The 27332-nt window shown below is 44.8% G+C and overlaps 1 protein-coding gene across 2 annotated transcripts in view; it reads right to left on the reverse strand.

Annotated features, from left to right (window-relative positions):
- Positions 1 to 27332, reverse strand: part of Eif4e3 (eukaryotic translation initiation factor 4E family member 3) — a 417079-nt gene that overhangs the window by 181779 nt on the left and 207968 nt on the right. The window contains exons 7-8 of one of the 2 annotated variants that reach the window (XR_005972188.1): positions 2686 to 2815; positions 408 to 514 (exon numbers count right to left, since the gene is read on the reverse strand). The gene's annotated coding sequence lies outside the window, so the exon portion shown is untranslated. The remainder of the gene's footprint in view (positions 1 to 407; positions 515 to 2685; positions 2816 to 27332) is intronic. The other variant, XR_005972187.1, reaches the window with a different exon arrangement.

The following is a 27332-nucleotide window of genomic DNA, read 5'->3' on the forward strand; positions in this document are numbered from 1 at the left end:
CATCAATCTTCTCAGGAACACTATGCAAATCCAGACTGTTATTATCACATTTATTAATAACCATGGCTAGCTGCCTATTAAATATGCAACAGACTTAGCCACTCTTCACTCCATGCCTCAGACAGGGAACGACATTAACTAATGCTTCACGCTCATACCAGGCAAACAGAGGCAACACGGAGGTCTGCCAGGTGAATGGCGGGCTTAACGAGCCAGAGCCCACAGACAGCCCTTACTTTGTTCCACAGACATGTTTACTGTTCACATAGATGCAGTACCTCACCCACCTTCTGGTCTAAAACATTTGCTCTAGTGATCTACTAGTGCGAACCTTTCATCTCAGTTTCATTTCCCTGCACCCAAGGCAGGTGATGTGACAGCCGAACCACCCACCCTGTGGATCTGACCTGCTTCACCGTGAGGACACGTTCCAGGAAATGCTTCACTCAGAACAAGAGTTGATTTTGAGACTAAAGAATCCAAATGATTAGCAATCATTTGTTTACTCGATAAGCTGTAAGGTGTAAAAGGCACAAGGTTATGACATTGAAAGGACTCAACTAGCCTTCAGGTGTGCAGCACCTGGGCAGGCCAAGTCAGTGCATCACCGAGAATCCATCCTTTGGTATGGCTCAAAGCCAACTGGGGGGTGGATGAAATATCAGAATGACTGTTCTAGCTCACAGGACCTCTACTTCCTACTAAAAACACAACCATGGGAAGATTATTACAGTCTGAGAAACAGAAAACATTTCCTTATTTATAAAAACTAACACTGCTATTTAATATGGCCTAACAGTCAATTTTTTTTTCCAAAAGAGTAATTTTCATTACAGTTCTTCAGACTGACTTTTCCGATAGTCTTAACAACTGAAATTGACAGGTAAAATAGAGCAACTATTCATTAAACCTATTCATGTGGTTTTGTTCAATTTCATACAACAATTTCATGGCAACGAGACTGAGTCAGACTCTCAGTATTGAAGTCAGGGGTGACAGATAAGAGAGGCTGGGCTTGGTGACATTTCAAGACCTTCAGAATCCTAACCACTTCTATGAATTCTCATTTGTACTCCAGACAGATAAAAGCTTTAGTCTCAAACCCACCTGTATGTGTCCCTAATGTCTGCTTTGTAGATGCCATCTGTTCGCCCATCTACAAAGCATTCCCCAAAGCCTATCTAAGGACTATCACACTAGAAGCCCTCTGCGAGGGACCCCTCCCCCAGGCCTGGCTCAGGACCCTGAAAAAGTATCTAAGATTTCACACAGCTCTAACACCCCACGACTCCATTGGCCATTTCTTTATACTATGGATATCCTTGTCGTTTGTGTGTTGTTGATTGCTTGCCTACTTCTTGTCAATGAAGGAAAAACTGCTGTACAGAAAGCAGCAGGATATTCTCTCCCTCTCCAGCTGCAGTAGGGTGAAATGAAAAGTATGATTAGTCTGCTAAGAACCAGGAAAGCCAACAGGCTCTTGAGGGAGAGGATGAGATTTAACAGTGGGGCTAGTTGTTCTCCTAAGGTTCTATGAAATCAGAGAGATTTGTCAACATGCTCTCTAGCCATAAAATCTTCAAATATCTGGCCCAAACACATGAACGTATATAACAGTGTTTTCAAGACACACTCATGATCAGAAGAGTGATCAGTTGGGGACCAATTCCTATTTCATTCCTAAACTAAGCCCAGGGACATCAACACCCCACTCAGACAGTGTAGGCTTTGGCAATGCCATTTGTAAGTGGAAAAGGGTTGAGCAGACAACTTCCAGAGCCTGGTTAGTACAGACACCATCTAATCCATCAGCACGATTTGTGGGGAACACAAGGAATCAAAAGAAAGAGATTATGTGCTTGTCAGTTAATTATTAGTTAACTCTGAATATGTGTTCTTTCAGCTCTATTCTGCTTCTCCCAATTAGATGTGTTTTGAATACAATTCCCTTAGTGAGACGAGTTTAGGCTCTTAGCACCTAGTGTCATTCAATAAATACCTGAAACTAAATGGGTACCGTAAATCGGCTCTATTCTAGGACAACGCTACAGTAGACTGTCAGACATTTTTTCCCACAGCCTCTGCTTCAATAAGTGACTACGTATAAGGGCAAGGCACAGAGATTCATTGCTACACGGGAAGCCATTGGTTTCTCAGGAACATGGTAGATGGTATCAAATATGGAAAGTATAGATAACAGGAAAATATCATGTTCTTCTAACATGCCCCTGAATGACCTAAGGAGGCAGGTGACGGGGAAAAAGTCCCCAGAAACTTTTAAGAAAATGTTTGAGAAACCAAAATTGCAACCCTTTGGCTTTTCCAGGAGCCCATTATATGAAAGCTGATGACAGGGAACCTATCCGTGGGCAAACTGGAACTCAAGATGAAGCCATCAGAGCTGTACTGCAGGCTGGCCTGTGTTACTGATAAGTTATGACAGGGCTCAAAAAGCAATTGCTTCAGAGTCTTACTAGAACAAACAGTGACGTGAGAAAACTTCCCTCACGTTCTTCCTCAGATTCCTGTGTAATAATGATCCTGAAAGGTTTAACAATGAGATGAACACCCTGGTGGCCCACCGCCTTCACTGACTCTTTGTTGTTGTTGTTGTTGTTGTTGTTGTTGTTGCTTTTTTTTGGGGGGGGGGGTCTTGTGCCTTTTCCAACACAAACTTTCACTCACCCTTCTGGCTAGCAGGCATCACACCCAACTGTTCATGGCTGAAGGCAATTCAGAGAAGGGAGCGCAGCCCTCACCATGGCCGAAAGGGTTCCCTTGGAAACTGGGACTGTCAGCAGAAGCTCCCGGGACACTGCAACACAAAAATGTTTTTTACACATAAGTAAGATATAACTTCTGAAACCACTACTTCCTCAAACTTGAAAACAGCAACACAGACATGGGGAAAACACCGTGCCAACAGTGTGATGCTCACACGCTGCAACTGGAAGCTGGTTTTGAACAACATAGGCCATTACTTACTTAGACTTTTCTATCATCTTTTAACATAGTTCAGCATTTCAAAAGCAGCAGGTCCTATCAGAAATGGCTCACATAATATGGAACCATGTTAACTTGAACCTTATATACATAAATAAAAACACCTTTTTCTTCTTAGATGATGCTCTTTGCCAGAGTATGAAACAAAAACCACTCAAAAATGATAAAAGAAGTAATGAATTAAAATCATTTGCAGTAACAATAATCACGAAGAATAAACCATTAAAAAAAACTCACAATTTTTTAATGCAAAATAATTACATTTTACTATTCAGGGGGTCTTGAGTTCTGTAAGTAACACATTCATGTACATATTTCCACCAAGGGAGAAGACACATTTCCCTGACAGGGGCTCAAAATTGAGGAGTCTCAAATCTGGCCTGCGAACAGCACTGTTCAACTGTGTGGCCATAAAGAGCCTCTTAACATCTTGGGATTCTAGTCCTGTACCTGCAAATATAGGTAGCCAGTGCTCACCTACTTCCTAGTGTTCCTGGCCTCTCTATCACAAAGCACGACTGTCTTTAAGGAACATGAACTATTAGTGTCTCCTTCAACACTATGATTAAGTGGTTTATGACACAAATCACTCTGATGCCCCACTGTCACCAATCCCTAAGCTGGGCTGTGGGCAGAGGGCTGCAGTGTTTAGAAAGACGTTCACTCTGTTACAGGGACCTAGAGCTGTTGAGACGGCAGTCCAGTGGCAGACGGCATCACCTGGGTGTCCACAGAAGGCTTCCTTTCCTTCCCAGGACACAGCACCAACTCCAGAGAAACTAGGGTATTCCAGATCAGACCTTTTCAAACTATGAAAGCATCATTGAAATCTGTTCAAAATGCAGACAGGGGGACCATGCAACCCAAGATTGCTTTAGTATGTCTGAGGTAGACCTGAAACTACATTTCCACCACATTACCAGAAGAAACAGTAAAGCATATGAAAGCAAATAGCAAGTCCTGTGCTCCAGTTGCCACAAATACCCTTGGGGCTATATGCTAGGGTCCCTCATTCTCTGAGTAAAATCTAAACACAGTCTAAAGAGCCCTATGTAATCTGTTATCTCTAATTTCCTGATATGACCTCAAGCTACCAATTCAGATCCTCACTACAACCAAAGCAGACCCAGTAGGCCTCTTCCTGCCAAAGTGAGCCACAGGTCTGGTGTCCTTGTTAGTCCAGCCCCTGGGACTCTTACCAATCTAGTCCTTACCCAGAGGGTTCTTTCTGAGTATTAGGGGCATCAGCCTCTTCAAAAGCCTGTCCTGCCCACCTACTTAAGCCAACCTCCTACCTATCCTCAATCATATCATCCTACTTGCTTTCTCAAGAGCCGCTGGCACCGTTTCCAAACCCTTGCCTCGTTTATTCAGCTGTGGTCCTCCGTAGACCATCAGCTCCATGAGATAAAGGCTTTGCCTGTCACTTTAAAACTCCCAGTAAATCACTGCCACATGAAAGGCTCTTCATACAGATGTTTAGTCAACAAATGACTCAAAAATTACAACCAGTAAATAGGCATCTCCTCAAATAGAACCGCCATCGATGGACAGCTAGATATATAATACCGTCTGAAGGATTTTACAATCATTATTCCATTTCTTAAGAAGTCTATTATAGGGCCATAAAGATAGCTTAGCAGACCTCAACCCCAGAGACCTCAGGTTGATTCCCAGCACCCGTGAGGTAACTCACAAAATTATCTAAAACCACCATTCTAGGGAATCAGACACCCTCTTCTGGTCTTTGTAGACACATGCAAGTGGTACAGACAAAAAAGTTGGCAAAATACCCAGACACATGGGATAGGATGGAATAGAATAGAATAGAATAGAATAGAATAGAATAAGTTGGATTATCACGTATCTACGTATAGATACTGAGACACAGAGAATTCCACTGATTGGGCTAGAATTCTACTGACTGGGCTCTGTAAAACTTACTCCAAGAAATGCGTACTTTCCCAAGTCACTGCACAAATGCAAAGTTTCGGACCCTAATTACACGGCCTTCTGAAGTAGGCAGGCTCAGCTGGGTTTTGGTTATGAGACCTCATGGGAGACACTTCACCTTTTTTCCCTTTAAGTAGAGGAAGAGCTCAAACACCCACAATCACCAGACACCCAGCCACACTCGATGGGCTTTCTAGAGCATTTGCTGCCGCAAACAAGTGCACTAAGCCAGATTTCCTCCCAGCAGAATTCCAGAATTGTTCCAAGATAGCACCTAATACCCTTAGTAGTTTATGTTTAAATAAGGAGAGGGAGGAGGACGACGAAGAAGAAGAAGCAAAAAAAACTGTTAAAGTTACTCTTTTGTCTCTAATTCTTAGAACAATTCAGAAGCCCAGAAGAGTGAGAATATTGCCAGGGAACACAGGAGGGGGCGGGGCTAACCACAGAAAGTTTCTGGTCAGCTGATTCCTTTTGAGAGGAACCATCTTCAGCAAGTTTTAGAAAGAATTAGAAGTTGGGGTACAAGCCAGGCAGCAAAGGACAAATTGCTACTGAACAGCCTGGGACTGGGCTGTGAGAAAAGAGCCCGCAATGCACCTAGACTGAGGACCAAGCAGAAGACTCTGCCCCAGGGGTTTTCTTTTCCTAAGTGAAGGAAGGGCAGCTTTCCAGTCAAGCCACAGCCCGGGACTCTGCTCAGCGACTCTGTCTTGCGTCACTTAAAATGCAGAAGAGTAACCGGGAACACCCAAAAAGAAAGGACCAAGTCCCATTGTGGTTTATGGGTCAATTCTGTTTGGTTTCGGGGTGTTTGGTTGAGCATCCACCAGACACAGAAACTGGCTCCACTCGGCTCTGTAACTCACTAAAATGCTTAACTGCTCTGGGCTCCAGAAATGAAAAATACAGGCACTGAAGAAAGACAGATATCCAAATAAATTATCCAGAACACTGCCCAGAGGCAAAAGCTGTCTACCTAGAAGTGTATACCCAGAAAAACTATCTTTCAAAACAGAAGGTGAAAGGAGAGCCTTCCAGACAAAAAGGAGTTTATCACTTCTTTATAAGGACAGTCTGAAGGATTAATGGTAAGCTGAAAGAAAATTATTCCGAAGGACAGTTCTTTGATTTCCATATGTAGTGGTGAGCCAAAATAATGGGGACTTGAGAGGAAACAAGCAAATGTATTAACAGAGTAAAGGGCAGGTCTCAAAATTTTTTAATACATGTGAACACACACACACTCACACACCCCACAGTCCTAGACCGCTTACCCGAGCTCATTTGTTCTTTCTTCACACTGTAGTTATGTCAATCACCAAGACCAGGGTGGCACATTCCAACCGAGGCACTCGCTTAGAAGCAGATCCCTGCCCTCCATACAAAACTTGTCCATCAGTTACAGAGATCAGACAACAGATACCCCAGGTAACTGCAGCCCGCTGCATTTCTCCCAGAGCTCTCTAGGCCAAGCCACTAGGGGCTCAGCCCTGGGCAGATTGGACTGCAGGCACCACAGGGGCAGTGTTCTCCTCCACTCCCCTGCAGCCCCAAAGAGGCCTGAGCCCAGGAGGTCAGCTGTAACGCTGCTCCAACCTGCTAATCAAGAGCTGCAATAAATTAAAAGCCCATTAAAATATTTTAGAAAAAGCGTAGAAGTGCTCAAACATTAATTGTGCCATATTCAATCTGTTTTCCTAGAGATTTGAAAAGCCAGATTACCACCCTGGGGGTCATTAGAGAGAATGAGGCTTTCTCCCTTTTCCATTTACATATTTAAAAATGCATGCGTCCTGGCAGTGGTCAGTAACTCCTTTCCAAGGCTTTGCAAGTTCTGTGGCTACTTCCAAATACCACTGTCTAGCCACACAGAAGCGAGGCCCACCCGAGTCTGCTTTGTTTTGATTTTTTTTTCTTTTGGTTTTGTGTTTTGTTTTGTTTTTTTTTTTAAAGCAAAAGAACCAAAGCCCAGGGCCCTTGGTTGCAAAACAGCTCTGGGAAAAACAGGTAGAGGCAGCAACAAGACAACAGCGATATTTTCTTGTTTTGTTCTCCCCTGTTTATTTTCCCCTGAAGCAATCACTGCTTGGTACAAAAGTCTGCAGGGAGCTGGAAGAGCAGCTGTGGTTCCCTGGAGGCCAGGACCCAGCAATCAAGTTGTTTACCAAACACTGCCAGGCACCGGGAAAACAACAACAGCACAGGCAGGCTTTGCATCTATTTTTCAAAAACAACCTCCCAAACCCTGGGTTGCTGGGGAACCGCCCTGCCCGGCTCTGGCTGACAGGAGAAGTGGGAAATTAAAGGCGCGGACTGCACTGAGTGACTGCCCGCCCCCTCCCCCAAGGTCTGCTTGTAATCAGGATTCCGTTTCTACTGAAGACTGTCTATCCTAAAAGGGAGGACTGCGGGCCAGCAGGACTGCAAGCAGTGAATTCATGCATGTGGCATTCCCAAGCTCACATTCCTGCGAGGCTCTGCCTATAAGCCCCCAGGGGTGGCTTTCCATTGTGATCAAGAGAGAGGGTCTACATGGGGACTTCTAAAACACAGCTCTAGTTTCTTAGTCAGGGGGTTCATATAACATAGAGACTGGACATTCTAGAAAGTTCTCAAGTGATGTTAGTGCTCCTGGTGAGAATCTCTGCTATGAAGCTAGCCGCCCTCTCACTTAGCCCTGCTGAAGATTAGGGGATGTGTTTCCATGTGGACCTCTTCTGAGCGGCTCAGAAGGGAAAGCACAATATACAAAGATGTCCCCAAACAAGAGACAGGAATGGTTTTCTACTTCTCCCAGTTCTCTGCCCAACACTTCCCAACCTGGTCTTGGTCCAGAAAGTTCCCTCTGGATTCTAGTCGGGTTTAACCAATGACAGGTGTCACTTCTGGAGAAAAAAAGAAGATAGGTAACGTATTTCCCCCACCCCAGCTGGTCCCCCACTGGGCTCTGCAGACTGACCTAGTCCCTTTTTGACTGGCATCCATTCCAATTACTGTCTCCCCCTTTACAGGTTGGGACCCCACCGTGCCCTTGTTCCGTTTGACTTTACAAGAAATACAAGCCATCCATTTCCTTCAGGGACCCTTGACTCAAAAGTCTCAATCTGTATGCCGTCGTCCATCAAGTATCTTTTCGTTTAAGAAGGCAAAAATCTACCATTTTGTGTACACATAACAGAAACATATATACACACATATATACATGAACATCCAAATGCTTAACTAAGAATCCAACCAAATAGTGAGAGGTTTTTTTAACATGTAAATCAGATTGCTGAGATGACCTCAAGCCCCTTGACCAAGGACATCAACTAAGGTTCGGACAGTGTCCTTCAGTCCAGGCCCAGGTGCTCCAGGAGGGGTGGGCCCACAATGTCTAACGGGTTACACAACCCGAGAAGTAAGCTCCAGAGCTTCCCAGCCTGCACTAATTTACTAACTTCATTTCCTTTGTTGCAAATGGCACCAAAATAGAAAGGGAACAGAGGTGGGCGGAGCAGGCTCCATCACCACCCTGTGAATAACTTTCTGACAACAGTGAACCCGGTTCAAAAAGCACCTCTGCTGAGGGGAAGGAGAAAAAATGCGACAAATGGCGTGCTGTCAGCTCATAAATAAAACGCCAATCTGCCTCAACTAAGAAGGCTCAGAGAAGAACAAACAATGCTGTTCTTTTTAGGGCAGCAACAATAACTCAGGTGTGCTCTCAATGAGCAGTAAGCGGAGGTCCCTGAGGTGTGTTATACCCTAGTGAACACTGTCCTCTGATTTACTCAGACGGGTCACGGCGACAATACTGTGGCAATTAAGTCCCTAAGAATTAATCACTATTCCTGTAAACTCTATGAAGAATTCTTCCAACTCATCAGAGAACATTCTGGTATGTATGTTCAAAAACAAGGTTTTAAGTGAACCCATTAGATTAATTATACCACAGGAAGAATATGATGTCTCCGTAATTACATTTCTAGATCATCCAGGCTTAACGAGAACCTTTCCGGTTTGTTTATGTCTCTCTTTTCCATGCACAAACAAAACAGAATACGCAGGACATTCCCTCTGAAATATGATGGCTGGTGGGGGTTCTTCTGAGCTGAGCCCCGCTAAGAAGCTCTAGGTTCAATCAGGTAACCTAGACCCTCTTCGAGAAAGAGGCAGAGCAACATGACACCGTCCCAAATCCCTCTTCACTTCTCAACATTCACACCCCCAACCCAGCCCAAACCTACATCCCAGTGAAGCGGAGTCTTGCCTTTATCCTTATACATATCCCTCTCTTTCTCTGAAGCCATGTGCTCCCCAGCAGACAAATAGAGGAGAAAGAGCTGGAGCCTTTGATTCCTCCTCTGGAGCCAATGTAATGTCCTTCTCACGGGCCTTTTGCTGGCACCTACCCACAAGAAGATGTCACCACTCTCCTGCACCGTGATGCCTGGAGCCTTCCAAACCCTTGCTCCCGTGAGCTCATGTAAGGGACCGTTGCTCCCAGTTCAGCCACACGGCATTGACATCCCGATGTGAAGGGCACCCTACCATACACCTCTCCTAGGGATCTTCTTAATAGCTTCGCAGTTTCTGGCTATATTCTGTCTTTCAGTGTGGTCACCAGAAGATGATCCTCCTGACAGTCAGGCCAAGGCTCAAACAGGTCTGACAAGGAATATGGTGAAGACATGTATGTTCTTGAGTGGGTGACTACAAACTTGTTTATCTTGGAAGCTTCCGGATATTTTCAAGCTAGTATAGCACAGTGCCCAGGGCTGTGGGCTACAGAACTGAGCTTCATCCTCGCTATGCTGTACAGTGGGTAGAACCCTGAGGTTCCTTCATACGTGAAAACTGGAATAATCACCTTCAAAGAAGGGTCCCTTACAGGTACTATGGATTGGGGAATTGATTCCATGTTTTATGGGTTTGGGAGAAGTAATTGGATTCTGAGAGTTCTGACTTAATCACCATATTAATCCCTCAACAGGCATATGTTAAGATAGTATTACTGAAGAGTTGGTAAAAAGTAGGAGGTGTGGCCAGTTTAGGAGAAGCAGGTCACAGGGGACAGGGGTCATGGAAGGATGGGTCTTCTCCTCTGCTTCTGCTTCCTGTCTGCCAGAAGGTGTGGGTTTTGTTTGGCAATATGCTCCTGGTAATGATGTTTACCCTCATCTGAGGCTCACAACAGAGTCAGCTGACCATGGACTGAATCCATGAGCTAAAACAAATCTTCTCTGCTCTATCCTATTTCTTGGGTGTTTGTCACAGCAGTGACAGATGTTCCATCCGTTCATGAAAGTATCACCCACTCGCTCCACATCTGAGGCCATGGTCAAACTGTGAGTCTGACTAGCCCACAGGCTCGTTCTACCCCAACAATCCTCAAATCCTGAAACCTTCCCCAGGTTAGCAGCCTCCCACTGAGCTTCTTTGAGCTGGGTCACTCCTTTGCAGCTAGTTAGTTCCCTGACACTGAAACACACCACTAATATCTTGAGAAGCATTGGCTGAGATCCTTTGTGGTACCCGAAACCCTGAAAGTCCATGTGTACAGTACTGAAGAAGCCTGGTCCTTTCTCAATTTCCCATCTGAGCTTTTCGGTTCCCTCATGAGATGGGTATGAGACAGGTGAAGATGAGTCATAGTTTATACACTACTTACACAAGAGTGCAGGGCACAGAGGGCCTCCCATGTGATGCTCATCTGGGGGAAGAGTCCCCACAATCCTACTTGTAGCCAAACTCTAAGAGCAGCTACCGAAAAAACTCCAAGAACCCAAGTTCAATTTCACAAGAACCCTCCACTCATGGTCCAACTCAAGAACACAAGGTGCAAATCCCTTGCCCCATTCCTACAGCAAGCTGGGATCAGCTAGGCCAGCTGGGTTGCCTAAGGTTGGCTGCCTGCTGGCAGAGAAGGTGGTGTCTCTGTCTCTAAGGCCCAAGGGAGCTAGAAATGACAAGCAAGTGAACAGAAAGCTGGCTGCCATCTGGGTCCTTTATAAGGTTTCTGTGGTAAACATATTTGATTGGCCAGGCTTCTCATGATAAAGTATTTTGTTTTGTGTCTTGTTCTCCAAACATGTTTATTTGAAGGGAGAGCTTTTTTTGATAGTGAGCACACTTGTTTTTCACACTCTGAAATTCAAAACATATTTTCCAGTCTGCGGTAAACAACTCAAGGTGGTAAACAAATTACTTTATTTCATCTTCGCATGGGGGAGGCGAACCGAGATTTTTATTCAAAGGCCTGAGCTAGGTTGGGGACAAGCAAGACTCTCTACTCCGCAAGAACAAGAATAGTGCTGATTGTATTGATAAATATGATGCCACTGAAAAAATAGAAATTAAAATACTGAGTCCAGCACAAGGTAGAGAAGAGCAGGCTGTTTCCGTTTCCCCAGCAGGATCATGGGAAGAAAAGCAGCCTCAGCACCTGAGGTAGCCATGTCAATTCTTAACAGCCACGCTTTCTGGGAGAAAGTCATGTGACCCACATAACTAACAGCTGATATGAGAAGGAAAATAGAGAATCACAAAGCAGAGAGACACCAACCAAGGCTCGGGTTTGGAACTGTTTTTTTGAGACCTGTTTTGAGTGATGCTTTCTGCCTGCTTTAAAGTTGGAAAACAGTTATTGGCTTGCGTGAAGGTGAAATACAGTAATGCGTTGACCACCTTGAGTTGGCTTTGAAAATAAAAAGACAATTCCTTCCACCGTTGGAAAGGGAGAAAATATGAATCAGGAAAAGACATAAAAAATGAAATATCTTTGAGAAAACCAATGGTCCCTTAAATATTTAAAAGCACTGGTTACAGAGTCACCAGAAGAATATTCTGGAGAGTCCACCACCAAATCCTATTGTGTTTAGACTAAATCTCTCTTCTAGAGAGTTCTTTGTGCCCCAGTATTCCAAAAAGAAACAAAAGGTATCTTACCACAAAGTATTGGGGCTAATTACAACTTACTTGAAGGTACAAAAATAGAGGCAAAAATTACTTATTTAAACAAATACTCTCAACCCCTAAAGTAATTTATGTGCATGTTAAGTCAAAAATGGAAAGCTGAGAAAATAGTTCTGTTGATAAAGTACTTGCAAGCAAGCATGAGGACCTAAGTTCGAGTCTTAGAACCCACACTGGAGCAGGCGGGGTGCGGGGTCACCTAAGGATAGGTGTCTGGAGAGCCGATTCTGTAATCAAGAGCACCGGCTGCTTTTCTAGATGACCCAGCTTTGATTCTTGGCATACACATGGATTTAATACCCTCTACTGGGTATTGAATATACCAAGCACACACATGGTACAGGCAAAACATTCAAATGTGTAAAATAAAAACTACTAATAAAACCTAATAATAATAACAATAATAAACTGGGGGCAGCAGCATGTGCCTGTAATCCCAGTGTGGGGCAGGGGTGAGGGGGTGGACAGAGAGAGGATCCCTAGGACTCGCTAGCCAACCAGTCTGCCTGAACTGGTAGGCTCCAAATGCATCAAGAGACCTTAAGCTCAACAAATAAGATTGAGGAGGACATCTGATGTTGACTTCTGCCCTCCACACATGTGTGTATTCAAGTGAAACTGCACACATGCACACACAAATAATAAGTGAATAATAAATGTAAGCCTGCTGAGTTGTTATACCACTGCATCTAACTCAGTTACCAAGCTTTATTGTAGCATATGTGGTTCTAGGGAGGGAGAATAACAGCAGAAGGCAGAGACACCATTGCAGAGAGTAATGTACAGGACTCACCGACACAAGCATGCAAACACACGAAGATGCATCTTTCAGAATTGTAGCATGCTACAAGGATATACTGGATGGGGGTTTCAGAAGGAGGGAAGAGCTGGTGGAGGTGGCCACCATTCCCAGCACTCAGATCCTATCAAGGAAGGAAATCTATCATAGATAGTTACCCAGATAGATTCAGTAGATGGAAAATAGTGTCCCCGGAGTGAGTATATATATATATTACATGACAAATTAGTAGGAAGATTCCCTAGATCTCAGCTTTATTGAGAACTATCTGAGATTTCCTACTTGTCAGATAGCTTCTCAAAGCCTGGATTTCCCTTCAGTATAATGACAGTATTAGGTTCCATCTTCTTTTTAACAAACCATGTCACATATTAGGTCCCATCTTTTTTTTTTAGTCCTAGCGCATGATCCTAGGAGTGGTTTGGAATAGTCCCTGGTAGAATCTGAGTTCCCACTACTTAAGAGGAGCAGAAATTAAATTTCAAACTGGAGAGACATTGACCACAGCCGAGTCATCAGGCATGCTTCGGCCTTTAGTATCTGAGCGGACAGGTGACTCAGCTGGGAAAGCGTTCCCCAGCTAGACACTCTCTGACCCCAGGCCTCAAAGGCATTCTCCTCAGTCTTTAAAACCGAGAAAGTGCATGAGTCATGAAATGACTGAGGAAGAACTTCCAGAAAATTCGACAAATAAGACAACAGTAAGTAGATAAGAAGAAAAAGACTGGCCTGTTGTTGTGTGCTATTGGGAAAGAGAGAACAGGCATTCCAAGGCCAGAAGGATGTGATCCATCATTCTGTGATCATCTCTGGAGGCCAGAGGAGCTGGTGAGTAGTCTGTGAGTATCGTTTAAGGAAGTGTCAAAGACTCAAAGGGGTCAAAGACCAGCTGTTGAGAGAAAAAGGAGAAGCGTGGCCTCCACTGGGGTATTCTACATAGAACAACCAGTTCTAATATAAAGACACAGGAAACTCTTACTGCAGTGCATGCTGGGTACACAATGCACATACATGATCATCATCCTGCTGTTTACTATGCTCACGAGAACAGCAATAGTCAACATCATAATCTTGCAGATGGGAAAATTCCAGGCTGGAGAAGCGAGCAAGTGACTTAGCCACAGCTATGTGAAACCCAGGTCTCCTCCACTAACCCTAGATACTATGGCGGGCCAATCCTGCCCAGCTTGACGGGAAATGTGAGTATGCTTGGAAAGGCTCCCAAGACATAGTCAAATGGGAATGCTGGGCTATAATTCTACTCAGAGCTCCAGATTGCCTCCCACGGCTGAAAATCTCTCAGCTTCCAGCTCAGAGTCAGGCAAATCCCGGGAAGCAAGAAATCATGGCGCTAAGTCAATCCTCTTGTACTACTTCAGGTACCACGGGACAAGTTCACTGAGAGTGGGGATGAGGAGGGGGCTGCGGGGCTGACGTAGGTGTGCAAGGGGGATGCTTTCTGCCACTCGGGCTCCTTAGGATTCTCTCTTCCTTCTGACTCACAACCATGGGCATGTCCTGTCTTCTCTCCTTGCCATTCTTCATGGAGTCTACAGGAGCAGATTATGAATTTAGAGTGGAAGCTTACTACTTGAGAATCAGCCTGGCCTGTGGCAGGTCCTGGGCTCAACCACTGTCCAAAAAAGGTAAAAGGATGAAATTATGGATTCTATTGGGAAGCCTTTCCAATAAAGTCAAATTTTGCACAGAAGACAGGGGCAGTAGAACAGGAGAGAGAAAGAAAAAGGGATTAGAACAAGAAAAAAAAGAACACTAAGAAACTGGAGAAACAGCTCAGCAGTTTAGGAGACATGCTACTCCTGCTGAGGACACAGGTTCCCTGCTCTACACAAGACAGCTTAGAACGTCCTTTCAATCCAGTTCCATGGGCTTTAACGTCCTTCTCTGGCCTCCAAAGGTATCTACAAGTACATGGTGCATATATAGACACTCAGATACACATATTAACATAAATTTTAAAAAATAAATAAATAAAATAAAATTTTCATTCTTAAAGATAATGAAGAAGAAGATGGCAGCGCCTGCTGAGATGGGCTGTACACCCAGGACAGCTACACTCTGTCTACCTGGACCATACAATAAATTGAACATCACTGTCCCCAACTTTTCGCTCTTATTCAAATCTAAGAGTAGCTGGGTTTTTGTTTGTTTGTTCATTTGTTTCGCTTTATTATGATACAGGATTTGGGTCAAGGAGCCCAACACCATAATTATGCCTGTTTTATGTTGTGCCATCAACGTAAAATGATAGCAAGGTTTTCCAGGCAGAAGTAGACACCTATCTAAAGGGTAATTTAGTGCTGCTTCAGTAGACAGAAAACCGTTCATTCCCATTTGGCCTTGAGAATGGATCCTAATGAAATAGTGGTCACTGGGGGGAAATTCAGAACAAGGTTGCAAAGAAGCACATCACAACATTATCTATAGTACATAAAAATCTAAGGAAAGTGTCAACTCAAAACCAAATAAATCATGCACTGCAAAAGCGCTGCAAAATAAACAAGGATGTGGAAGGACCTGTGTCACCCCCAAATCAGCCTTCTGCCCCAAATTACTCACTGAATGATATGTTGCTAAAGAACAAATCTGCATCTCAAAAACGTACTCTAATTAAAGTAATGGTTAAAGTACTTGCCATGTGGTGGCAACACAGATGAACTGTTACATAGGCTAGTCTATCACAAAACCGCTGGAAATATGGTTTATCAGCCCCACTTCACAGGCCGAAAATGGTAACAGAAAAATAACTGATCCAAGGTGAAGTAACAAGGAAGGGACAACTGGAGTCTAAGCTCAAGTCATGCTGTAAAGCCCTGCTGCTGCCTTCTTACCAGTGTTGCCCCTCATGAATGCATTAGTGTATTTATAGCCACACTAAGTAGGTTTTCCTAGGTGGAAAAAAAAAGGATGAGAAAAGCAGTCAGAAGAAAAAAGAAGAGCTGGTAGTAACCCTTTCTGGGAGTGGGGGGAGCTCTTTTACTTACTTTTGCTTTGTTTTCATTTAAAATTTGTTTTTTTTTGTTTTTTTTTGTTTTTTGTTTTTTTACCATTTATCATAAATCACTTTAGCAGTGAGAGGAAAGAAGGACACCATTTTTTGTTTGTTTTAAACTGAGGTCAGGGAGACAGTTCTGTTGCTAAAGTATTTGCCTAGCAAGCATAGAACCTGACTTTGATTCCCAGAACCTACATAAAAATCCAGGTGTGGTGGCACATACTTCTAATTCCACTGCTGGAGATGTGGAGCCAATGGATCGGTGGGGCTCACTGGCCATCCAGTCTAGCCTACTTGGCAAGCTCTAAGCAAATGAGAGACCCTGTATTATGTGTACGCATGTACACACACACACACACACACACACACACACACACACGCAATGACAGGTGCCCTCTTTCTTCTCCCTCTGAAGGACGGAGCAGCTGGCCAGATCCAGCAGGTAGGCATGCTGCCCACCGGCTAGAGACCCTGTATGGACTAGTCATGGGTAGTAGTATCTTCAGACGGTGTGTGAAAGCTGTCTAAGACCACTGTGAGGATGAACACTGGCTTTAGAAATTATTTAACAGTTTATTTATTTATTATGTATACAATGTTCTTCCTGCATGTATGCCTGCAGGCCAGAAGAGGGTACCAGGTCTTATGACAGATGGTTGTAAGCCACCATATGGTTGCTAAGAATTGAACTCAGAAACCCCGGAAGAGCAGCCAGAGTTCTTAACCTCTGATCCTTCTCTCCAGCCCCCAGAAATTCTTATTGTCACTCCTTCACTAGGCTGAACACCCCTCTCTACAGATGAGGCTCAAATACGGTTCCCAGATAATGTCCCCCAACATCTGCTCACCAACAGGACTCATCCCAGGGTCCCATTCGCCTCGACTCAAGCTCTCAGCCACTGAAGAAACAACTTGGACAGATGTAAGGCTAACACTTGGTCTCACATACCAGTCCCTACACCAGGCTGGCTCCGACATCCTGGGTGCTTACCGACGTCTCTCCCATCACTCGATGGAAGGACCAAGGGCTTTTACCTCCACAGGACCACAGCGGTGACAGGCAGGCCATGCACACACCCCCTTAGCACTACATCCAGTGCTTAAGTTCTCCATCCTCTTCTCTGTGCCTTCACTTCCGTGCATGACAACACGGCTCTCCCTCCCGGAGCATGTTGTCAGTGTTCAGTGGCCTTTCTCTCTAGAAGTGTTCTCTTGCCATTGTTTTTATAGTTAATCTTCTGGAACCAGATTTTTCAAGAGATACATGCCCTGTGGACATCCTCATTTGCTCCCCGGGCTGAAAACAACGGAAATATTCTCTCCATTCTAGGGGCTGTAACTCTAAGACTAAGACATTAGACAAATCAGACCTTTTCCAAGTCCTCTCTCCTTAAATTACACAGATGGGGGTCTTTCTCGCACCTCATCGCACGGTCTTTTCTCTGTGCACGTCACACAGGATTAGAGTCTACCCTAACGATCACATTTTATCATCTGTTTATGTATGAACGAACATGTGCATCCCTATGGAGGCCAGGGGTAACTGTCCAGTGTCGTTTTCCTCAGTGCCACCCTGACGAAATGTTTGCACTCTGCCCATCCCGTTATAACATCTCAAGTCAGCCTCTCAGTGTTTGGCAGTTCTTTTCTTTGGAGATAATGAAAAAGCCTCCCCACCTTGATATATCTAAAGTCAAGCAGTGCGTGTTAAATAACCTCCTAAGTTTATCTGTAGGAGCCTTCTTGAAACAGAATCTCTTCACTAACCTAGAACTCTCCAGTTCAGCTCAGCTGCTGGCGAGTGAGCCCCAGGAAACCTGCCTATCCCCATCTCCCCAGCTTTGGATGTACAAGTGGAGACCACCATGCTGAGACGTGTACCAGTGTGCAGTGCAGATGGGGACACACGGGGACACGATGTCCCCCTAGACCCCCCTGTGTAGCTTGCTCCCAGGAGCATGGTAGATGCCAACCCCATTCATATCAGGCCCAGATCTGCAGAGGGAGCTGACGCCTACCAAACAAAACACCCACTGATGAATGCTGTGGCCAGTCAGGTCTGGGGACCCAGCGAGTGCTCGTGGTTATGTTTATACAAAGGCAGGGCACAAAGTATTCCTGACAAGAGCTCTAAGCTGGGCTGGTAAGATAAACAGAAATCAAAGGTGGAGGTCATTTTTTTAAAAATCAGAACATTCTTCATTAAAACCAATTTTTAATAAATGAAGTTTCTTGAGCCACAGCATATAATTTACAAAGTGCAAATGTCTGATATATGTGTGCTAAATTCAAAGAAACAACTGTTATTAAACACCCCATTATGTAAGCTGGGGAAATAGATTTGCAGTCTGTGCATCCGTTATAATATTTCCACCAAGCCTCCCAATGTTTGGCAGTTCTTTCCTTCGCTGGTGATAAAAGGCTTTTCTTTCCATTAAATATCTAAATTAAGTCAAATAGTGTATGTTAAATAAGCTCATAAGTTCTTTTGTATGATGCAATGCTGTCTTGAAACGCTTATCTACTGAGCACTCCAACTTATAGGCAGGCGGTTTGTGTCCCCTGCAGAGCCCTGGGACCCCGCTGGCTTGGCCAGACTGTGAAAATAAGCTTCAAATGACCAAATGCAACTGCAACTTTAAAAGTAGGAACCAGAGCAGACACAACAAACCACAGCGCAGCCAGCTCGCTTGTCATAATTCATGTGTGTGGAATTCAACTGTGAAAGCATTCACGCTGCTCTATTTCCTCCATGGGGCACTCGGTGCGGAATGTCCAGAGTTTGAAGAGCTGCTGATAAGCTGCTCCTGATTACAAGTCTACATGTTGTAGCACTGATCAAAAAAAAAAAAATATTTATTCCCCACCCCCACACAGCTTAGTCTGTGCCATGCAAGCCCAAACAATCTAAGGCAATGCCGGTGTCAACTCGGGATATAAAAACATGGACTCTGGAACCAGGGAAATGATAGCTCAGTGGGTAAAGTAGTTGCCCTACAAGAATGGATTCTCAGAACTCCTGTAAAAACCAGGTATCATACAGCATCTCTGGAGCCCCGGCACTCCTATGGTAGAGGAGAGGTCAGGGAGGGAGACTCCCCAGGCAGCCTGGCACACACAGTGGCAAACGTGAGATGCTATCTCAAAAGAGGTGCAATGTGACGATCAGTGCCCAGGGTTGTCCTCGCATCTCCACAGATGCATCATGGCACACATACACCCACCATCTCCACACCAACACACACAAGAACACATACCAAGACTTTTCTTTTTTAGTGCACTGTCTGCTGTCCCTGATTTTAACCTTGAGGTAGGCTCCTTGGTTTCCTCTTAACTTCCATTTGCAAGTGATTTTTTGTCTGGGGGGCTATAGAATGATCACTTACAGCGATGAGTTTGGGGGAAAATATTTCCTCAAGGTTCAATGATTACAAAATACAATCCCACATACTTTTAAGAGAAAGCTTCATGGATATCCATAGATTTAAAAGACATGTATGAATATGTGAGTATACATGCAGGAAAAATATAATGGAAACCCCAATTAAGTTACTTAATAAAGCCTGCTTTGGGAGCTGAGAGGCTGAACATCGGTGGCCATGATGGTGATGATACCTGCCATTTTTCAGCATTAACATTTGGTACCAAAGGCAGGGTGCACACAGTGGCATGGTTGTGTAGGCACACATCCTTAACAAATGAGTTCTGAGGCACAGGGATGGGAAACCACCTGCTCAGGGTCACACAGAATCCAGTGGAGGAACCCGAGCTAAAGCGGGTTCACACTGTGCTATGATGCCTCCCTTAACAAATGAGTTCTGAGGCACAGGGATGGGAAACCACCTGCTCAGGGTCACACAGAATCCAGTGGAGGAACCCGAGCTAAAGCAGGTTCACACTGTGCTACGATGCCTCCCTGTGGTGTCTTGGAGGTAAGATGCAGAGCTTAGGGAAGGCCCAGTGTGTGGGGCTCACACCTGGCCCCGCGATGACCTCTGATGTTGGCTAAGGACACAAAACCCCACCCACATCCTATTTCAGGAAGAGATCCAAGAGCAGAAACGTTCTGCAAGTGAGTAGGAGGCCAGGAGGCTACATGCTCACCCTCCCTGAAGCAAGAGAACAAGAAAGCCCAGGCGAAAATACAGCCCCTTCTGTTCTACAGCCAGAACTTGACTGTAGTGTTCACAAACCCATTGAGAGAAAGTTCCTGAAGAGTTTAAATGGCCCTAGGTGAGAAGCGGTCCAGAAGCTGCCGTTTAAGACAGAGAAGCAATGGAAGAACTCTGCTTTGAGAAGACAATTCAGCTCTCTTCACTTGATAAATGATGAGTGAGAGAAAGAACAGAGAGCAGGGTTGCAGAGTTGGCTCAGCAGGCAAAGTGCTTGAGGATCTGAGTCCACCTCCAGAACTGGGAAAAATCCAGGTACGCGGACACAGCCTTGTTACACCACCATAAGAAAAGCATAGACGAGTAGATCCTGGGTGCTCACCTACTTGGCAAGTTCAGGGCCAGTTAAAGACACTGTCACAATAAACAAAAACAAGGTAGACAGCATCTAGTGAATATACATACGCAAGGTTAACCTGTGGTGTATATGTGAACACACATATACACCAGAAAAAAGCAAAAATCCTTGGTTATCCATTTTCAAATGCTTATTCAAACTGTAGACAGTCCTTGACTCCTAGGGCAGGGAGAACACTGGAAGCGTGGACTGGGTCACATCCTTTTCTACTGTGCCCAAATGCAGTTTTCCATCTGGCCTGCAAAGCTTCTGTGCTAAAGCCCAGCAGCAAGAAGGCATCAGCTTCAAGAGCCACACAATGTGTTTCCTAACAAGGGAGAACTGCTAAAGAGCAGGCTCCCGGAATAGCCTTGGGGCCAGAGGTAGAGTGACTTTCTGCTCTGGAGCAATTAACCAACCTGGGATTATCAACTCGAGGCCCGGGTGTCTACCTGCCTTCACCGCCTTTCTTCTGGGACCTCAATCTCAATCTACCTAGAATGCTGGCTCCACCTTCTTCCTTCCCAGCCACAGTCTACGGCCACTCTGTCCTTCTTGCTTATAAATCCCAGGTGTGTCAATACTGACCGCTAGCTTTCTTTCGAATCCTGCTTTAGTTCATTATGAAATCCTGTGGCATCTGTCTTTGAAACAACTGTCTGCACTATCACTCTACCTCGCCTTCCTCCAAAGCTGCCAGTTCTAACACCTCCACTGAAGAAGAGAGCAAACATCCCTTCCGAGGTCTGTTTCCATTAATGTTTTCATTAAAATCTCAGCCAGGATTTGAGAGATGGAGCAGCAGATAAAATTACTTGTTATACAAGCACGAAGACATGAGTTCAAATCTTCAGCAAACATGTAAACAGATGGCTGTGGCCGGAACAACTGTGACCACAGCACTGTGGGAGGAAGAAACAAGCTCTCTGGGGCTGGATGGTCACCAATCATCTCTACATACAGTGGGAGAACCTGTTTCAAAAGAATACTGAGAAAGATAGAACAGGGCACCGAATATCCTCCTCCAGCCCAACACACAAGCACACCCTCACATATGCATGTATACATCTCTCTCCAGTCAACCAACAAAGCCCCCAAATCCCAATCCACCAAGCTCCACCTGCAACACCACAAGCAGCCACTGCAGCCTCCGTGACAATCCACCATCATACAGGGCATGTCCCCCACCAAAGAGCCTCTGTGTTAACTGTTCCCTCTGAAATAATAGGGCTAACATACACACCTCCTTCAAGTTCTCAAACAGCATGTTATTTAAAGAGACATGGCCAGCTACAGTACTTAAACACAGCTTGCACGGAGCCACTGGCAGTACTGACCACACAATCCTTCCCAATCACATTCCATCTAACACACTAAATCATTTACTTATCACAAGAGCCTGCAACCCTTCCTTCCCTCTTCCTCGAAGATGGGCATCCACAGAGCCCAGATACATCCATCATGCCGGAACAACATGGGCACGAGATAGACAGGGAGGCCCCAGGCAAGCATTTGTGAATAAAGGCTAGAATGGAGTGGACTGTTCTCTTTGAATTTACTTTTGGTTTGCTTTGGTTTGCTCTGGTAGGATCTCATGCATCTCTGATGGGTCTTGAATCTGTTGTGTAGGCCACTACACCTAATTTACACAGTTCTGGAAGTTGAATCTACGATCTCATGCATGCTGCACAAGCAAGCATGCTACCAGCTCATGTATGTCCCTAGTTTAGTTCCTAACCCCTTCTAAAGCACCCCAAGTCCTGAAGGGAACATATTCAAGCCACAACAAAGGGGTGCTTGGATCGCTCCCTGGAGTTTAGTGAGAAGAAACCTGACTTCTCTCTAGAAAGGCCCAGCTGGGAGACAGTAGAGTAGAGATATTGGTGGGCCTCAGCATTCTGTGTACCTCAGACCTGTGGGAAGTGTGCTGGGTACATGTCGAGTGAAGAAAGGCCTGCTTTCTGTCCTCACATCTTTCCCTGCGCAGGATAGAAACTCTCACTAGTCTACTCCTTGGGGCCAAGGATGCAGCTAAGCAGGAGACACTAGTTCCATGCAAAAACCCTAGGTTCTTTAAAGAGCACCTTGCAAACCAAGCATAGTGGTGAATACCTGTGATCTCAGCATTTGGGAAGTGGAGTCAGGAGAAGCTGAAGTTCAAGATCATCTTCAACTACATTATGTGTCCCTGGGAAGCCAGTGATACATACATGAGACCAAACCAAAAATACGGGATTATGCCAAGAGAGCTGAACTCCAGAATGAAATTAACAAACTTACAAGGCAAACAAGGGAAAACCTCTTTCCCTTCCCTCCTTGCTTCCCTTCCGCTCTTGTTTATCCCTTTCTTCTCTGTGTTCCAGCCCTGTGGAAGATGCAGCCTTCCAGGTGTCACCCAACAGGACAGAATGGAGGGCTAGAGAAATGGCTTAGCAGTTAAATCACTAGCTGCTCTTGCAGGGGGCACCCAATCAGTTCCCAAAACCCATACATCAGTCCACAATAACTCATAACTCCAGTTCTAAGGACTCTGATACTCTCTTCTGGTGTACCTGAGTACCAAGCACACATATACAGTTCGCTTATGTACACTCATACACATCAATTAAATGTGTCGTTTAAAGAGAAAATGGGGGAAGGGGCAGACAGACAAGATTCTCATGAACCAATCTATAGGCACCTGAACGTAGGCGCTCCTGCTTCCATGCCAGTGAAGAGTGCGTTTCTGATATTTCTAGATTACCCAGTCTTAGGCATTTTCTCGCAGTATCACAGTTTACCATCTCTGGCTTCCAATGCCTTATTCCATGTCCTCACAAGACACCCAGTCCAAACAGGACAAAAGCACAGCTCCCATTCAGAAAACCATTACAGAATAAAAATGACCTGGACTCATGGACATCTCAAAAGAAAAACGAAAAGTTTTCTAAAACTCCTATTTTTAATTCAACAACATAAACATATTCATGGCACAGCTTTTGAATTTTACGTTAACTCAGAAGTTTCAGCATGCAGACTTTGGGCTGAAGCATTGTCTCGTCCCCCTGCCCTTCTAGATCCTTTCACAAGTGTGAAAATATAGGCCCAGGTCTATTTCTCATGACATCTGTCCCACACTTTCTGCTCCAGTCAAAGCGCCCTCCAGAATGTGCTATGGAAGCTTCTAGGAAGACCAGAGACTCTCGCTATTTTTGAATTGTAACCTCATGTTGCCAATGCCATTTTATTTCTGCTTATTGTTTTACATTCAGAAGTGATTAAATTTAAAAGAAACGTTGAACTAAATGGTATGCGCACTTCCCTTTAATCAAAATTTACACAGCAAAAGACGCACTGGATATTTATACAGCTGAGCCCTCTGAGCGGCCCTGGAAACGGACTCACGGGCTAAGAGTCATTTTCTAGCTTTTATTAGTTACTATAATGACTGGAGACGGGGGTCATCAAAATGCCTGCACCAGAACGAATCTAATGTTGCTGCAAAGTCTCATTGTGAAATTAAAAGAAGTCTGGGAGGGAGGAGAAGGGCAAAGGGAGGGTTCTGTGCTGTGTGGGTAGAAGAGGAAAGAGGGTCACAAGAGAATCTAACACTGGTCAGGAAGCAATCTTACTGTGCGTACTAACTAGTTCACTTCGGCTTCCACACAAGGGGACATATTTCTGTTAGTAAAAAGAGTACGTACCAGAGACAGATTTCCAAGGAAACGTGTAAAACAAGAAAACAATACAACTAAGAAGTTAGCCACTTCTTAGGAAAGCAAAGAAGGGCTAGAACACCTTGTTGTTGGAATTTAAAGATGATTCGGCAGATCAGTGAGATGGTTTTGCTGGTCAAGCTTCACGCTATACAAGCCTGACCCTTGGACCCCAGGTAAAGGTGGGAGAGAGGTGACTCCACAAGGCTGTTCTCCGACCTGCACGCATGTGCCATGCCGTGTGTGCTCCACCACATCACCATACACAAACACTGTGGTAAAAATCTTTATTAAAAGCTATTTTGTCTGAAGTCTAGAAAAATGGCCAGTGTAGCTCAGCTGAAGTTCCACATATTCTGTCTACTAAAATGTTCACACAAACTTATAGAACTAATGGTGATGTCCGATCCCACTCTGGACCCTGGACTGGATGGACACACACAGCAGCTTCCAAAGTCTCTGCAGAGAGCCTGAGAAAGTCTGATACTAGTCTTCTGGTTGCCTCTAGGTCTCCTGACTTACGTCTGGTAAGGTGATCAGGTAGTGCACAGTGAAGGTTATGAGACGCAGATACCTGCTTTTGAGAACGTGGGAGAGAAAGCAGGGGAAAGGAAGGGAGAAGGCAGAGTGATAAACGGAGGTAACGAAGGTAAATCCAGCTAGAAAGTCTAACGACTTCCATGTTATAGTTCTAAAATTTCCCTATATATTGAATATGTATAATATTGAAATTATATTGAAAGAAAACTAAATTCAAGTTCCATCACCCTTAGTCACTTCAAAAACACATGATTTTGGTGATTTTTTTTCTAGACAACAAAATTAGCCAGAATCAAATGTGGTCTTCTGTTCTTTTACTTAGGAAGTCACTCAACAGATAGACAAGCACCTACCCAGTGCCACAGGCCAGCGTGAAGGCTTTGTCCCACTCGTCAGGGAGTTCTAACAAGCTGCAAGTTATTGGTTCTAGAAAAGCAGGGCTTCCTGATTCGCTATATGAAGCCAGGCACACTAGTGGATCCAGAGAACATGACCCTTTCTTGATTACACAGCTTCACGTAGTCAAAAGAGGACCAAAATATTACACCTGACACTGGCCAAAAATATTGAACTACAATGAAGGTAATCCACCAAAAAAGAGGGCAGGGGAGAGACACACGCAAGACCAGATGACAGCCACAATGCAGCTGCGAGCCTGGGTCCATTCCGATGCGGCGCGAAGGGACAGTAATAACCACACACTTTCAAGTGATGGAAATGCTGTCTTGTTATGTGTGACACGAGCTAAATAAGGAACAATGCAAGAGTGGATGCTCCATCGCCCAGGGGTTTCCTGGGTTTAGTAGGCAAACTGGCAACAGGAATTATATTATCAAATACAACTCTCTGCCACTTTATTAACTGTCAGGGCAATGTCTGCTATGATTGTCAGCGGGAAGATACTGATCTTACTACTGCCAGAACAACTTGGCCAATGAAATGGAAATGTTTCCCCCAGAACACACCCAGTCTTCCAGGAACACTGAGCCCAGACACCACATCTCCTTAAGAATGAGTCTTATGTTCACATTACAAGAAGCATTCTCTTTTACTGTGTACTGGCTCCACAGGCTCCTGGTTCAAATTCTAGTTGCCGAGAGCAGGGCTCCACACATGGGCAGACTGGGCAGGAGAGGCCCCGAGTGGGCGGATGCCTCCCTCACCACAGCTTGGAACAGACTCACGGCCAGCAAAGAGCGAGTTCAATAGCTGAGGTGAGGTACCTCGTAGGCCTCATAACCCAATTCAGACTACTCTTCCCCGCCTTAAAAAAGAACAGATTTGGCATATAAAATGAGAAAAGATAGGTTTTTCTTAAAAATAAAGTTAAAAAAACTTCCAGCTGCTTTGCCTTAACCATGCTGTCTTCTACAAGCTGCTTAGCCAATCAAGACCCAGTTTCTTCTACTGGAAGATGGGGAAACAAACTCATTCATTCCGTTCTGGGGAGATGGCTCAGTAGATGAAGCGTTTTCAAAATGTGAAGATCCAAAGTTAGATCCCTGGGGTCCATGTAAAGGCTGGGCATTCATGGAGGTTACCTATAATCCCAGTAAAGACAGGGGATGGCCAGGGCAGGCTGACAAGCTGGCCATTGAGCTCTGGTTTCTATTAAAGACTGCCTCGAGAAATAAAGTGGAGGATGACTGAGAAGGACATCCAGCATCGATGTTGGGCCTTCACACTTGCCTACACAGAAGCACCCACACACATATACACATATACACATGCATGCATGCACCCTACACACACACACAGTAAAAACAGAACCATCTTTCTAGATCTCCCTCCACCTGTCCTGAAGGACGAGCTCACAGCCACACTCTTCTGGTGATCAAGTGGTACTCTCTTAGAAACACATTAGGAGCATGGCCCAGAGGGTGGCGGCTTCCGACTTTCCAGCCCTCTTTTCTGCTAGCTCTCTGCAAACAGCTGCAAGCCAGTGCTCCTGAGAAACCAATCTTTTTCAACAAAATTATCTCTCAGCTCACCTTCATCAGCCATGGTTTGAATAAGTCAGTCAGAATTCTAACTTTCTACTACACCCCCACTGTGTGTGTGTGTGTGCGTGTGCGCGTGTGTGTGTGTGTGTGTGTGTGTGTGCGCGCGCGCGCATCAGAGGACAACTTTCAGGAGTTCTTTTCATCTACTACGTGGGTTTGAAGACTGAACTTGGGCTGTCAGTCTTGGCATCCTTTCCCTTTACATTCTGGGCCAGCTCATCAGCCGAGAAGCCACACAACATCTTTTAGACTTGATCTAAGCACAACTTAACGAATAGCAAGAGCCAAATGGGCACAATGATCTCATCAGACCTTCAGCTGCAAGGAAACTTCTGGACTTCCCATTTCTACCCTTATCAAGCAAAGAGAGTTCTGCTTCAGATTGGACAACTAAAGGTGGGTCGATCAAAAACCTTCCCTCTCTTGCTATTTGTTCAGATAAACAATAGGGCAGATGAGAACATATAGCTTGGACATGGTCCTTCAAGCCTTTAACCTTAGAACTCTCTACAAGTTAGAGGCCAGCCTGGTCTACATAGTGAGTTCTAGGCCAGCCAGAGCTACACAGTGAGACCCTAACCAAAAAGAAAAGAAAATTTCCATGCTTACCCTCCAGCCAATTGTAGTCTATCTTCATAGGTGTGTAAGTTCACAGATTATTTGGGGGGTCTTTTTCTCAACACCCTTTACCTTACTAAAGACTGTACTTATTGGTATGGACCACTTCCAAGGTTTGCCCACAAACCATTCATGTGGTTTTCTGTGGCAGTCATAGGGTAAAAGAAGAGCCTGAACCCGGGCAGATAGTGCAGGGCCTCACATTTAGGACTTAAGAGGAAACCCATTTAGCAGGT

The sequence above is a fragment of the Microtus oregoni genome, unplaced genomic scaffold (genome assembly GCF_018167655.1).
Source record: "Microtus oregoni isolate MIOR12 unplaced genomic scaffold, Mior012 000002F_ref0000024, whole genome shotgun sequence".
In the NCBI taxonomy this organism is placed as follows: domain Eukaryota; kingdom Metazoa; phylum Chordata; class Mammalia; order Rodentia; family Cricetidae; genus Microtus; species Microtus oregoni.